The sequence below is a fragment of the Topomyia yanbarensis genome, chromosome 3, assembly GCF_030247195.1.
Source record: "Topomyia yanbarensis strain Yona2022 chromosome 3, ASM3024719v1, whole genome shotgun sequence".
In the NCBI taxonomy this organism is placed as follows: domain Eukaryota; kingdom Metazoa; phylum Arthropoda; class Insecta; order Diptera; family Culicidae; genus Topomyia; species Topomyia yanbarensis.
The window spans coordinates 300,936,230-300,949,639 of NC_080672.1; the positions used below are offsets into that span (position 1 = coordinate 300,936,230).

General features: G+C 39.9%; 1 protein-coding gene across 9 annotated transcripts in view; it reads left to right on the top strand.

Moving 5' to 3' along the window:
* The first annotated feature begins 563 nt into the window (after positions 1–563).
* Positions 564–13,410, top strand: part of LOC131688439 (protein alan shepard) — a 592,207-nt gene continuing 579,360 nt past the window's right edge. For 6 of the 9 annotated variants that reach the window (XM_058972668.1, XM_058972671.1, XM_058972673.1 and 3 more), the window contains exons 1-2: positions 565–1,016; positions 4,534–4,774. The gene's annotated coding sequence lies outside the window, so the exon portion shown is untranslated. Of the gene's footprint in view, positions 1,017–4,533; positions 4,775–13,410 lie in introns of all 9 variants that reach the window. The other 3 variants (XM_058972672.1, XM_058972677.1, XM_058972669.1) reach the window with 2 other exon arrangements.

Below are 13,410 nucleotides of genomic sequence, written 5' to 3' on the forward strand. Positions count from 1 at the left end.
TCTTTACAATAAAAACCAATAACAAAAGTTGCCTGATTCCTAGCAGATTTCATAAGACAAGAGAACTTATCACTACATATTCCTGCATTATGAGTGAAAAGAAAAGGTAGCCACCGCCTTATTATGGGTTTACTGAAAATTCAATGACCCTCCATTTGTCAAGTACGCTAAGAAATAGATAAATCAATTCTAAAACGGTATGTGTATTACGACCAAGCATTTACTTTTCTATCCATATCGTTTTCAATTGAACACCGCGCCTTATACCACAGTCACGTGGCAAGCAACGGATTTCATGCCACGTTCAAACCACTCATGCCCGGTCTATAATCGATTCGAATACCCTGTCACCCGAAGAGCAGCCGGTACAGTTGCATACGAGAGTGAGTACCCAAATTCTAGCCACGCACGACGTCAAGAATACAGCTGACAAAACGCCGGGGGCTGAGCGGATCCGAGCATTCTGGGTGTCTGCTTTTACTGCTGCTGCTCCCACACTCACTCACTCACACACATTGGATTAGGAACTCCTCTCAGAAGTCTGTCATTTTTTGGTATCAGCCTAATCGCGTTATTCGCGTTTTTCGTGTGTTGTGTGCTGCGCCACTCGCCCGTGGTGTTATTAGCTAAATTTGCCAAAACTTGTGCAAATCGGAACTAATTTCGAAATTAGTTTGTCTCGGTTTCCGACGCGACACCGCTGTTGGTGCTATCGTGCTTGTGTTCGTCCGCTGTGCAGTTTTCTTGCTGTTTTGTTTGCGAAAAAAAAATCCCCCCTTCCGGAAGGAGGAAGAAAAATAATTCTGCTACCAGTCGATATTCTCCGGTTGGTTTGCGTTTTTGCTGTGTGTTCTTTCAAGTAAATCCCGTGTTTGGCAGAGTAATTGCCACAGTTGGTGCATTTTCTCTAAAAATCGCAGAATTGCGCAATTTTGTGTGTTGGTGACTGCTGTGAGAGTAGCTAAAATCTTGAAGAAAAATAATCCTTTTTCGCGACTCAGGTGCTGCGGTGTGAAGTGAGTGGTAGTGTAAGGATTTGGGTGGACACAGGCTAGGAAGATGATGATCACGCAGTTTGACAAGTGCGGTGGGGCCAGTGCACTCATAAGCAGGGTTGCCATGATTTGTCGATTTTCTTCAGAGTCTTGTTTTTTAAGTGCACGGCTCTTTGGAAAAATTTCATAATTAGGTTCTTTACTGAAACAGTTAACCTCACTTTTCTCGACAGTTCGCTTGTACTGTTTACATGGACTTAGAAAAATTTGTGGACGACTAGATTCGCTCGAAGCAAATCGTAAAGAATTTTTCTAAGTCACTGTAAACAGTACAAGCGAACTGCCAAAAATGAACACTCAGTTCATTTGTGACGTCACCGTAAAGTATTCAATTTATAGCTAACATAAGCGGTCTAAGAACAAAACAACACATAGGAGGCGTTGTAACCCAATTGAGAAGGGATCCGTCCTAATAAACAATGGATGCAAATTATTTTAAGAAATTAAGTTTGTAATTGTAATTTTATTGAATACGGTATTTTGTTGGTTTACACCTAGTATCAGGACAAGGAAATAAAGTTTGTATAAGCAACATTTTCCATTGAACTACATTTATTCCTATTCTTTTGCTGGGTTAATTACCAAAACTGTTAACACTTGTGGCGGTTGTCAAGTAAGACCGATAGTGTTAAACAAGGACCTGTTTATGTATCCTTAGAAAATCAAAATTCGTTCTGAAGTTTGAAGTGTTGAAGAGTTATATTGTTATATTTAGTAAGTTAAGCTTACGGATTCCTTGAGCGTTTTTTCAAAAAGATATCTGCAATGAGTTACTCTCTTTGTTTACTTTCTCTTCTGTTAATAATTCGGTCACTTTAACATGTATCCTTCAACTCTTTGCACAATATGCTAGTTAAAACCACCGTCTTTCGATTTGTACTGTAAAATAAGTGAAAAGTGTTATAGTGACGCCGTAAAGATCGAAAAAGAAAGTAAACAAAGAGAGTAACTCATTGCAGATATGTCTTTTTGAAAAAAACGCTCTAAATTTATGCGGAAATGAAATTGTTTATTCATTTAATGACCTAGTTGACAAAGGGCTATAAGAATGATTTTTTACTAATTTGCTTTCCGTTTCAGAAAACGAGATTCGGCGATTTTTCAAATTTTGTTTTCGAGCTTTATGTGCTGCTTGTCAAACTCATCATTTTGTGGGTTCATAAAGAATGACAGGTGGTGCGTTGACAGCATCTTGAATATTGATTTCAACAATTCTAAAAACAATCTGATTCCATTGGTGCCACGGTGAAACAATTTGGGTGTACAACACCAACAGATTCATACAGCTTCAGTATTGGAGTATTTTTTTCTTGAGTAGAAGTTCATCGCTTTGGTGGAACAGAGAGCAGGGCACTGATTTCATAAGCCAGATGCTGCTTATGCTCCTCAGAAAGGATACTTAGTGTCAGTTGAATCGTAGCAATAATCTACTGCGAAGTCTCAAAATAGGCCAAATGCAATGTAGCGCAATAGCATTTACTTTGTCATTAAAGTTCTGAAATACAATCATTCAAATTTAAAAACTTCTTAAGTGATTGTTTCCAACATCTTTTGTGGATTACGAGGATCTTTTTTATCAGATAAATAGTTAAGTCTCATACAGGGTAGTAATTCTCGTATTTGTAATAGGGATAAAAAGTGATTGTCTTAAAGCTTTCGTAACCTTCTAGAGTGGCAATTTTTAATTTACCCAATCCTCTAAAAAATAGTATTCATCGATCAACATTACGTTTATTCTATTCGTTTATTTATTAGATTAACAGGCGTTTCAACATTATTTTGCTGGCATGTTACCAAAACGAACTCTTGATTTTCAACATGATAATTGGGTCATTGAAGGAAAAATAAAATTATTAAACACAACGATATAGCTCAACTTTCAAAACGTAATGATACTTATGTCCAACCATTAAAGCTTCAGAATGATATCTAACTGCTTTCTACAAAATAGTAAACAGGTTTTTGTTTGACATTATCGGTCGTATTTTTTTTATTCAATTCGTTTATTTTATAAGGCACGTTTACATTAGCTTAAAGGTTCCATTTTTTCTTTGACATTTTGAATTTCTTAAAACTGGGGGTTACACATTTAAATATTATTTTGATTTTTTCATGATGAAACTAAAGAAGTTTTACAGCTAACTTATACATATACAAGAGGCGATAATATAATATTAAGATTAGGGGGTCATCTTTTGTGTTTTTTTGAAGGTGGAAATAATCAGTAATTATTTTACATACGAAATAGTGAAAAAAAACTCATCTGCATCGGAAAAGACCAAAACCTAAAAAACAAGTAAAAGTGGTAGTGCTTCACTTAGAATTGTTGGTTTTAACTATATTTCGAACGATGTGTTAAATATCGAAAGCGATTCATTAGTTATATAGCCGTCAATTGAAATGTCGTAAATGTTCTATAAGTTTATGCCTTTGTTACTGAAAATTTTAGTTGTTCGCAAAAAAATTTCAAGGCGATATTTTATTTATTACCTTTTTAATAGATGATAGAATAGTTGTGAAAAATCATCATTTAGAGCAGTTTTTTGTAGGAAAATGTTGATACGCATTATCGCGTCACAAAATTTAATTTTACTTGATGTGAATATTTGAATAAAAACAATGTGTTTTATTCAAATATTCACATCAAGTAAAATTAAATTTTGTTTATTGACGCTCAAAGGCAATGTTTTTCAAAATCTGTTGCGGTACATAATGTCGCTTAAAACAGTTACAGTAGAATTGTTATGCCACGAAAAGAGGTCTCTTTCTTAGTCACATTACCTAGAAGCTATATAAGGCTACGTAGTACGTAACACCCGTGATAATTTGGGTTTGGGATGTATCTTATAGCACAAAGTCCATCGAAATCTAAAGAAGGTCCTAGCATGCGTTGAAAAAATTAGTGATAGTGGACAGAGATACTATACCTATATGTATATTTGATACCATCGCTTCTAAGAGTTAGTAGGAATTATATGTCGTTCAGTCGTAATTTACTCTCTATTGTATTGAATTTATAATTATGCAGATTACGCGAGCCCCACTATATCTCTAACTCAAATATTAATATGTGCACTAGCTCGCCGCTACCTAAATTCAATTTGAAGTTCTATAATTATCCAATAAAGATGATAAGCTTGGCCGAACGATATATTGAATGTTCAAAATTTGAGAACAGCTACGGGAATGTGCAAGGCATTTGTTTTAAACAAAGTCCGACATGAATTGAGACTATGTAGATAGCAGCAATCAGATATCCCTGATATCCCTTCTTTGTCGATAAGTTTGTTAAATATCTGAAATATCGTTGAAATATATATTCCGCAAAATCAAACAAGTTCGGCAACCCTGTACACATGTCAAACCGCGAGTTCTCTTCAGTGTTGTGAAAGAGTGTGTAATGCAGAAGTACGCGAAGAAGACGTAAACAACAGGGAACCCACTAACGCCGAGCGAGTTCTGTTTTTCGTTTCTCTAGCAGGAGCGCCTTCGTATTTAGGGGACTATTCGAGCATTGTATTAGTGAGTGAACTAACCTGTGCGCTACGGATGATTGCATTGCCAGTTTTCGTTGTGTTGCAAGCGAGATATTTCAAGTGTTTTCCTCCCCGGCAGGAATCTGCTAGCTACCCAGACTGATTGATTAGTGCCTTTTGATAGTTGAAAAAGCATTGTAATCGAACGCAGCAGGAAACCCAGTCAATCTGCAGCAAATCTCGGTAAGTTTTGCGAATGCTCAGTGTTTTGCATAAACTGCATTATTTTTATTTTTTCTGCTGATTAGACAGTGGTCACTCAACCAACCATGGCAGGAGTGTGAGTGACTGTTGGGTGCAGACTGTCATGTCTGCCGAAATTTTGAACTGTTTTCGGACAGGTTACAAAGAAGGGTTTTGTAAGTCGTGGATTGCGTTTCGAATTTGTCTCATCAGAATTTGACACTGACTTAGCAAAAAACTGACGCTGGATCCAAAACAAAATCACAGCTAGTGTTCCAAAACAAACAAGCCAACAGCCGTTCAAGACAGGTTCCGTAAGGAAAGAAGACCTGATTTGCTTATGAAACCTGCAATACCGGAAAATGGTTCGGCTTAGCAAGCCCATGCCCTATGCAGTAGCTTCGTCAACTTTTCTACTTCGCATGGACATAATCAGTGACGACCCTTTTTTATCAAATGTATTCTAAGCCGCCAAAAAATGAAAATAGGACATTTTTTCTTACTGTTTGATAAACCGAAGCTGTTAAAATATTCATCTTTTGTCCCTAAACATAGTTTCATAACCCTTTCGGATTAAATTAGTTATAGAAATTGCGTTTCGACTTCGTCTCATCAGAATCCGACACTAACTTAGTTAACGGACTAAGCTATAGCGCCGGATTGAAGCTAGCTCCAAAAAAAACGGAGACAATAAAAGCTTAAAATGAGCTTCATTTCTTGAGGGACATCACACTTGAGGTTTGCTCAGGTCCGTGAACTAAATTAGTGTCGGATTCTGATGAAACGAAGTCGAAACGCAAATTCCATGACTAATTTAGTTATAGGTTGTGTTCTCTTCAAAGATGGTTTTTAAACAAATTTCTTAATAAGCTTGAGCTTGTGCGACCACCCCTGGCTGCTACTCCGTTATCGATCTGGACTAGCTGAAGTTGCATAGGGAATCAGTAGATAATTATGCTTGGGAGTAGCGAAACATCTTTCAATGTGCAACTCCTGGTAATCCTAAACTGTATTATTGATCAATACCGGGGCCGGCCAGGCCCGAACGTAGATCGCGGAAGGAAAGGGAACGAATGTTAGTCCAATACTTGCTTTTCCTAGAGGTCGTATATACTACTGCGCACTCCACAAATATCACGGGATGAGGATATTTGTTAGTAAGTATAGAAGTTCCATTCTATTGCTTCATTACCGACACCAGAGAGGTGACTCCACTATCTGGACTAGATATTCATCCATCAACTCATGGACCGGGGAATACCTCAGAAAAATCCCAACGACCTCGGTTGAGATTGAACCCAGACCAACTTGAATGAGTAGCGGTTACGCTTACCATTCAACCGCCGGCGCCGTCGGTTTTAAACAATTTTCTCCTTAATGGAGAAAAAATAGTTTTTAGCAAAATTGTTCTCCACTAAGGATAGTGCTTTCTGATTATTTAGTATAACGGAAAAGTCATATCCTGCTTTCTGAATAAATTAGTAAGTACCTGCGTATCACTTGATTCGTTCCAGTTGTATAGTCCATAAACCTTTACTTGATTCGATTTTCTCCAGTGCTCCCTACTAAAGTATATGATAATTCATGTGGCAAAACGCTATTTAGTGTCGTGTGCTCTAGACGAGGAAAATGTTTTTGTGTTAATGATCTTATTGCTTTGAAATGTTCAGTTCAGGTGTATTGGAATAAATGATGGTCCCTAAAATATTTTTTAAGCTATCTAAAGGTTTACTTTATTGTAAAGTATAAATCACACAAGTTATATGAATCAAACCCTTTTTAATGAACAGCCAAAAATTTACTTTTAGATTTCTTGAGGAATAGAAAGTGTAGAAGAGGGCTTGCATATCTCCAGTCAATTTGTTTAACATTCGACCAGATACCCATTCCGACCAAGTACATACCCAAGTAACCAATGAGCATTGTAACGTGGCCTAATATTTGCTTTAAATCCACATATAAAGCTGTCTTATAGAGCCATGAAACCCTAAATACTGATATAATGCTGGTATTATGCCAGAAAAGGCGAAATATAGTGCTTTGTTTATTTGTTGTACCGTCACCAACAGACCCCAGGCCCCAATGGTGGTTACTTAAACTAATTACATTTCAGAATACGAATTATTTTAGTTTTTATCGAATTCCTTGTCAGGTTGAAGTCAAACGCCGTCGCCACACTGTTAAACACACGCTGGAGTCCGGTAACAGCGCTCTGACGCCCATAGTTAGTTCTCCTGAACGGGACTCGCAGAAAAGATCGAGGCGTCCGAGGATTGTAGGGCAATCCACCCTGGCAGACAGTAAGTCCGAGACGAACAGGGGGGCTCGAGAGCAGTCCCTCCGGATGCTTAGAGTATCGAGCTGTATTAACTGACAACGGTTTTCGTAGCTCGGCAGCTGAAATCTGTTTTGCCAAGGAAGATATCGGAGTGCAAAGCGTATGAACCGGCGTTGGACGGCCTCGATTCTGTCGACACCATTCTGGTAGTTTTTTCCAAACAGCAGAACAATATTCCAGTGTTGAGCAAACCAGCGCACAATAGAGAGATTTTAAATAGTATACGTCCTTAAAGTTTTTCGCTATTCAGAAGATGAACCCAAGCTGTCTTGAAGCCTTATCCACAATGGATGATGTATGTGGTTTGAACGTTAGTGTCGAATCCATGATGACTCCGAGATCCTTGACGTTAGAGTGTCTTGGAATACTCGAGTCGAAGAGATGGTAGTTAAACGGAATCGGATGGCGTTTCCGCGTGAACGTAACGATTGAGCATTTGCTCGGGTTTAAAACCATCCTGTTTAGATCACACCACGTACTAAAGCTGTCCAGTTCCCTCTGAAGAAGCTCGGCATCGGTTTTATCCCGTATTTGTTGAAAAATTTTCATGTCGGCAAAAGAAAGGCGGGGTCCTTGTAATTTGATGTTGACGTCATTAAAGTAGAGGAGGAATATCACTGGACCGAGATGGCTTCCTTGTGGGATGCCGGATGTAGCGAAGAATGGTGTAGATAGACAGTCCTTAATGCTGATTTGAAGTTGCTTTCCATCGAGGTAGGAACGAAACCAGTGCAGTAGTTGTCCATGAATACCGAGTTTGTCCAGCTTCGCTATTGCGATATCATGATTGATTTTATCGAAGGCCGCAGATAAATCCATGTAAATAGCATCGGTTTGCAATCCGTCAGCGAATCCATCGAGTACATATGTTGTGAACGAGAGCAGGTTAGTCGTTGTCGATCGTTTAGGCATAAAGCCGTGTTGATCGTCTGCAATGTAGTGTTTGCAGTGAAAGAAAAGAGGGTCTAAGACAACCAGCTCGAATAGTTTTGATACTGCACTTAAACACGAGATTCCCCGATAATTGTCAATGTTCGATTTGTTTCCTTTTTTGTGAACTGGAAACATGTGCGCTGCTTTCCAGCAGGAAGGGAATGTTCCAGTATTGAGTGATAGCACAAAGACTCGCCGAAGTGGTTCAAGAAGCCCGCCGATGCACTTTTTGACAAAAATCGAGGGAACGCCATCTGGGCCCGGGGAACTAGATGCTTTCAGCTTGGAGTTTGCTGCTAGAATGGCAGCATTATCGACACAAATTCGGTTGATGGTTCGTCCTAGAGAAGGAGTTAGATTTGAAGCGGCAGCGACTTGTTGTGAGGAAAGGTTCTCGTCGGAAAAAACGCTTGAAAATTTGTCGGAAAACAATTGGCAAATTCCCTTAGTGTCGGTGCCTAAAACTCCATTTAATACAAGATGGTAACCCGGATTCTTTTCGCTGCTCGTTCACATATTTCCAAAACGACTTGGGCTTGGATTTCAGTTGACGTTCTACGTTTCGCTGGTATCTAAAAAAGGCACGTCTGCTTTGCTGTTCGTAGTCGTGGTTGAGTTGAAAGTAGTGGTTTCGTAATGCAAGTGTCTTATGCTTCGAGAACTTTTTAAATGCGGCTCGTTTGGCAGTTTTTAATTGTCTAAGCACTGTTGATTGCCAGGGAGGGTGTTGATTTGTGCTGACTGTTTGTTTTGGCACATGACGGTCGATTAGGTAGTTAAGAATATTAGAAAACGTCACCGCTGCTTCGTTCGCGTCATCATTGTTAAGATTTTCGTCCCAGTTTATATCCAACAGCGTGCTAACGATGCTGTCGTAGTCAGCGTTTTTAAAATCGTAGACGATAGAGCTTGAGACGTCTTCAAAATTCACTCCTAGGTTACCAGCGAGTACAAGATGTAGTGGGGGATGATGGCGCACATACTGGACTAAAGGTGTCGGAGCGACGCAGCAGTACGGAGCGTAGTCCCGGGCACTTACAAAGCAGAGGTCCAATGTACGTCCGTTCTCGTTGATGATATTATTAATTTGCCGAAGAGTTGCGCTACTGTAGTTGTCCAAGATACAACTGGCATTGTTGATAAGCACAGACTTTTCGATATCCAATCGTAGAAATCCATTACTTGCTGGGCACCAGGTCAAGCCAGGTAAGTTGAAGTCGCCCAGTATAACAATATCATCAGACGGGGCAGCGATCGAGGTGATGAACGAAACGGAGGAAAGATGTACATCGATCAGGCTGTAATCACGAATTCGGTCGGAGCTCTCCCACCGCTCATCGTTGATCACTCGGGCTTTTATACCATGGCGAACGGCGATGAGTACACCACCACCTGATGTCTTGTGGCTGTTGAGGGCATTGCGATCACAGCGGAAGACATCAAATGTTGAACCAAACACCTGGCGAGACAGAGTACGGTTGTCGAGCCACGTCTCGGTTAAGGCGATGACGTCATAACAGCAGCCCGTGCTCGCGAGCAAATAGCTGTCCGTTGATGAATTTAAGCCACCAATATTCTGGTAGTAAATCTCGATGTTATTGGATGACGGATCAGGTTCTGCAGAGAGCGAATCAACTGCATCGCGCCCCAGAATGTAGCGATCATCATCGGCGAGAGAAATGGTTGACATCTGGTCACAAGATGTTAGAGCAAAAGGCAAATTACTGGAAGCGAAGAATACATCAGCGCTTGAAGTGTTCGGATCAGATGTATACTTGCCATTTGTGGCGGGTTGGAAGACCCTTTCACCCATCCCACACACAGGACCGGGACGACTGATGATCGCTGGCTGCAATTGCTCGACTGTGGCGGGGGGATCGAGGGCTTCCATAGTGCCAACTGCGGTGCGTCCCAGTATGCGTTGAACCCCGATGGAGCGATGCGGAGAGCAGGAACGGGACGGTAGTAGCTTACGGCGAGAGTTGGACGATGAACTAGAAGTGTGAATCGGTTTAACCGTTGTATCGTTACAATTTGTATAATACTTGCCGAGAAAGGCGGCTTGGAACCCGAGCAGAGTCTGACAACAAATTGAAAACTTAACTTGATGTTGTGATGTTCGGCAAATAATAACTCAGGTTGTTGTCGTTTTGGTCGTTTTAACGGTTAAAAGATCAAAATTGAGAGCAGCAAAATTGTCCTACGACATCAAACAGGAAACTAATTCTGCTATCAGTGAGAGTAAATTGAAAGCTCGTTGAGATGTTGAATTTTTTTTATGGCAAAATATGTATTCACTTTGATGTTTTGTCAAAGAAATATAATCATAGAAAATTATTCAAAGAAACAATGATAGTAAATTGAGATCAAAATTTGATGTCACATTTAAAAAATCTGAAACTGATAGCACAATAAGATTTCAATTTGATGCTATTATCAAAATATGAATTCTAGTTGTTGTAATTTTGATGTTCGACTTTGCTCGGGAAGACTCTCCACCCACACATACAGGACCGGGACGACTGCTGAACACTGGCTGCAAGGGCTCGACTGTAGCGGGGGAATCGAGGGCTTCCATTGTACCAACTGCGTGGCGTCCCAGTATGCGATCAGCGTCGACACTCCTTCATAATGGCGGTGTAGCTTGGTATAGTGGCATTGCCAATCGTTGCGGAGTCCTCTGTAGGGTTGATGGGCCGGGTTGAATTAGCGGAATACATGCGGCTTCCGAGGGCGTAGGAAAATCAGTCGGTGGGCACCAAATGTTCTGGGTACGGCTATCCTCAAATTCCCTGAACAATATGCCTTGCGGCCATGTGTCAGGATTAAGAGCTGCTTCACGGTACTTTGGGTGAACTCCAACTTTGAAAGATATGAAGTTCAGAGTACTGACGTCTATGCCTTTTTTAACAAGCGGAATAACCTTTATTTCTTTGTTGCAGTTTAGCCCTTCTTTGGACATTTTTTCGACTGTCTCCTTGCTAACGCTGGGATGAAAGCGGGAAAGATACATCCAGAGCAACGGAGTGGGAGGTAGAACCGTGAGAATGTTGCTATTATCGACTAGCTTTCGACCGCCGACAAGAATACTGCTCGGATCAGGGCCATCCTCGCGACGACGTTTCTGAGGTGTTCGAGATGTACCGGAATTTGGCCGGACTGGAGTGGCTGTTGAAACCTTTCTGGCGAGGTGCGAAATTTGCTGGTTATTTTTTGATAACTCTGCCTTTAGTTCAGCACAGACGTCATCCGTTTTCCCAGCGATAACACATCCAAGCGAGGAAACGGTGTCGCGAAAGCGAGCAAACTTCATCAACTTGACACATTCATTGCACATCCAAAATAAATTTGGGTTTTCGGCAAGTTTTTTCAAGAACGGCTTGTTGAGTTGTTTACCGCACTGCATATGCACCACATTTTTGCAAAATCCCATGCATTCAATAAAGTCATCGTCCGATTTGACGGTTTTCGCGCAGTGATCGCATGCACTTGTCATAATGCCAATTTTCTACCCGCCCTAGATCCGACTTTTCGTTTTCGTCTCACTGTGCGCCAAGTTATGGTGGGAAATACTTTCCCCTACTCGCGTGCAGGTGGCGAAGTGAGCGCGTGAATTTTTTGTGGGTAATTACACACAAATCCGGTGATGTAAACAATCTCGATTTTCACTGGATTTTTCACGACACAAAAACAAAATTTGTAGAAAACACTTTAAAACTTCACAATATCAAGGGCGCAAACAAAGTTTAGAATCGACTGATACGATAAACGATGATTAAACGACACAAATCACGTCAAATATTAAAAAAATAACTGGAGCGATCAACACAAACAACTAATCAGTGAAAATACACTGAACCAAAAAAGTTTTAACAGTGCAGAGATTGACAGCACGTTTTTGCAGCACTAATGTTATTATATAGCACCAGTGTACAAATGTCAAATTTGAAAGCCTAATATTGGCACTACTAATGCTATTAGAAGGCTTCAGTTGGCTGTCATTTGTCCGCCATGGTTTTAAAGCCATTTCTTATGTTTCTTTTCGGTATGGTGAGCAAAAGGAACAATTTAAAAATAAAATGTTCTGTTTAAAACCGTAATTGACTCTTTTCTAATGCATTGTAATGAATATCCTTAATGGGTTGTCTTTCTCACATGATATGAATGTTTTACGAAAAATACCTTTAGTAAGTCTCGAACTGAGGTAGCTTGTATCGTCCTTCACGGTAAGTGCGCTGCGTTTGCTTCCTGGACTATATACCATATGTTCGATTGAAATGAAATATGCCGAATATAATCTTCATCCATCTTGCATAACGAATAAACCCACAGCATTACAATAGCATTATATCTGCTTTTTATTTGCTCTATAATGGCATTAAATGCACATGTAAAGCTTACATGCTTTAAAGATCCTTGAAGCATGTACGCGTTATATCAGCTTTATATGCGCATATAGAGCAAGCGATAATGCTATATCTCGGCTGTGCATTTATACATTATTGATGTTAATATAGAGCTTTATTGCATTGTTAATGCTGTAATGGAATTCAATGCAACATCAATGCTAATGTATAGCCAATATAGTGCAATCGCTTAATGCTTATGGTTACTTGGGTAGAATTTGGCCACCTGTTCTAGGTCATGAATATTCTACTTTACGACGTGTTTATTTTGCATGGTTTATTAGTTGGAAGAATTGCAGGGGAAATTTTGATATATTCTACTGTTATTTAATCATTAACCCCTTACTATTAACGGATACTGTGTATGCTTCCACTGCCTGGTGGATTGTCTGGATACAATTTATGTAAGATGCATACTAGTGCATTTTTCGCAGTGTGATATTCTATTATGTAATACTACTCTTTAGCGATGTTTAATTATCGAAATGTGCATCAGCCGTTATCAAAATTATAGAAGAATATCATCACGAAGTAATATAATATTATCCGTCGAATTTGTCAATGCGTCTCGATTCAGCTAATTAAAGATTACGATTTGAACTGTACATGAATAATTTACTACAGTTCAATTAGCCTACTATTCCTACAGACGATCTATAAAAATAGATTGAAGCCCAGACTATATCCTGGTCATGCATGGCCATACCCGTCTGCGCTACCCAAACTGAGTCTAAATTTGCATTGGAATGCAATAAAGCATTTGGCGGGGTTATATTCTTCACTTTTATTGCAGTACAGCGCACTCAAATACCCATCCAACGGGGTTTGTTGCGGACCACTATATTCCACTGATTGTTTTGGTGCACTTCAGATCTGCAGCACAACGGCCGCATTACAATTATTTTGGGAGGAACGTAGGAATCCCAAAGATGGTGGAAATGGGGGATACGCAAACTGCA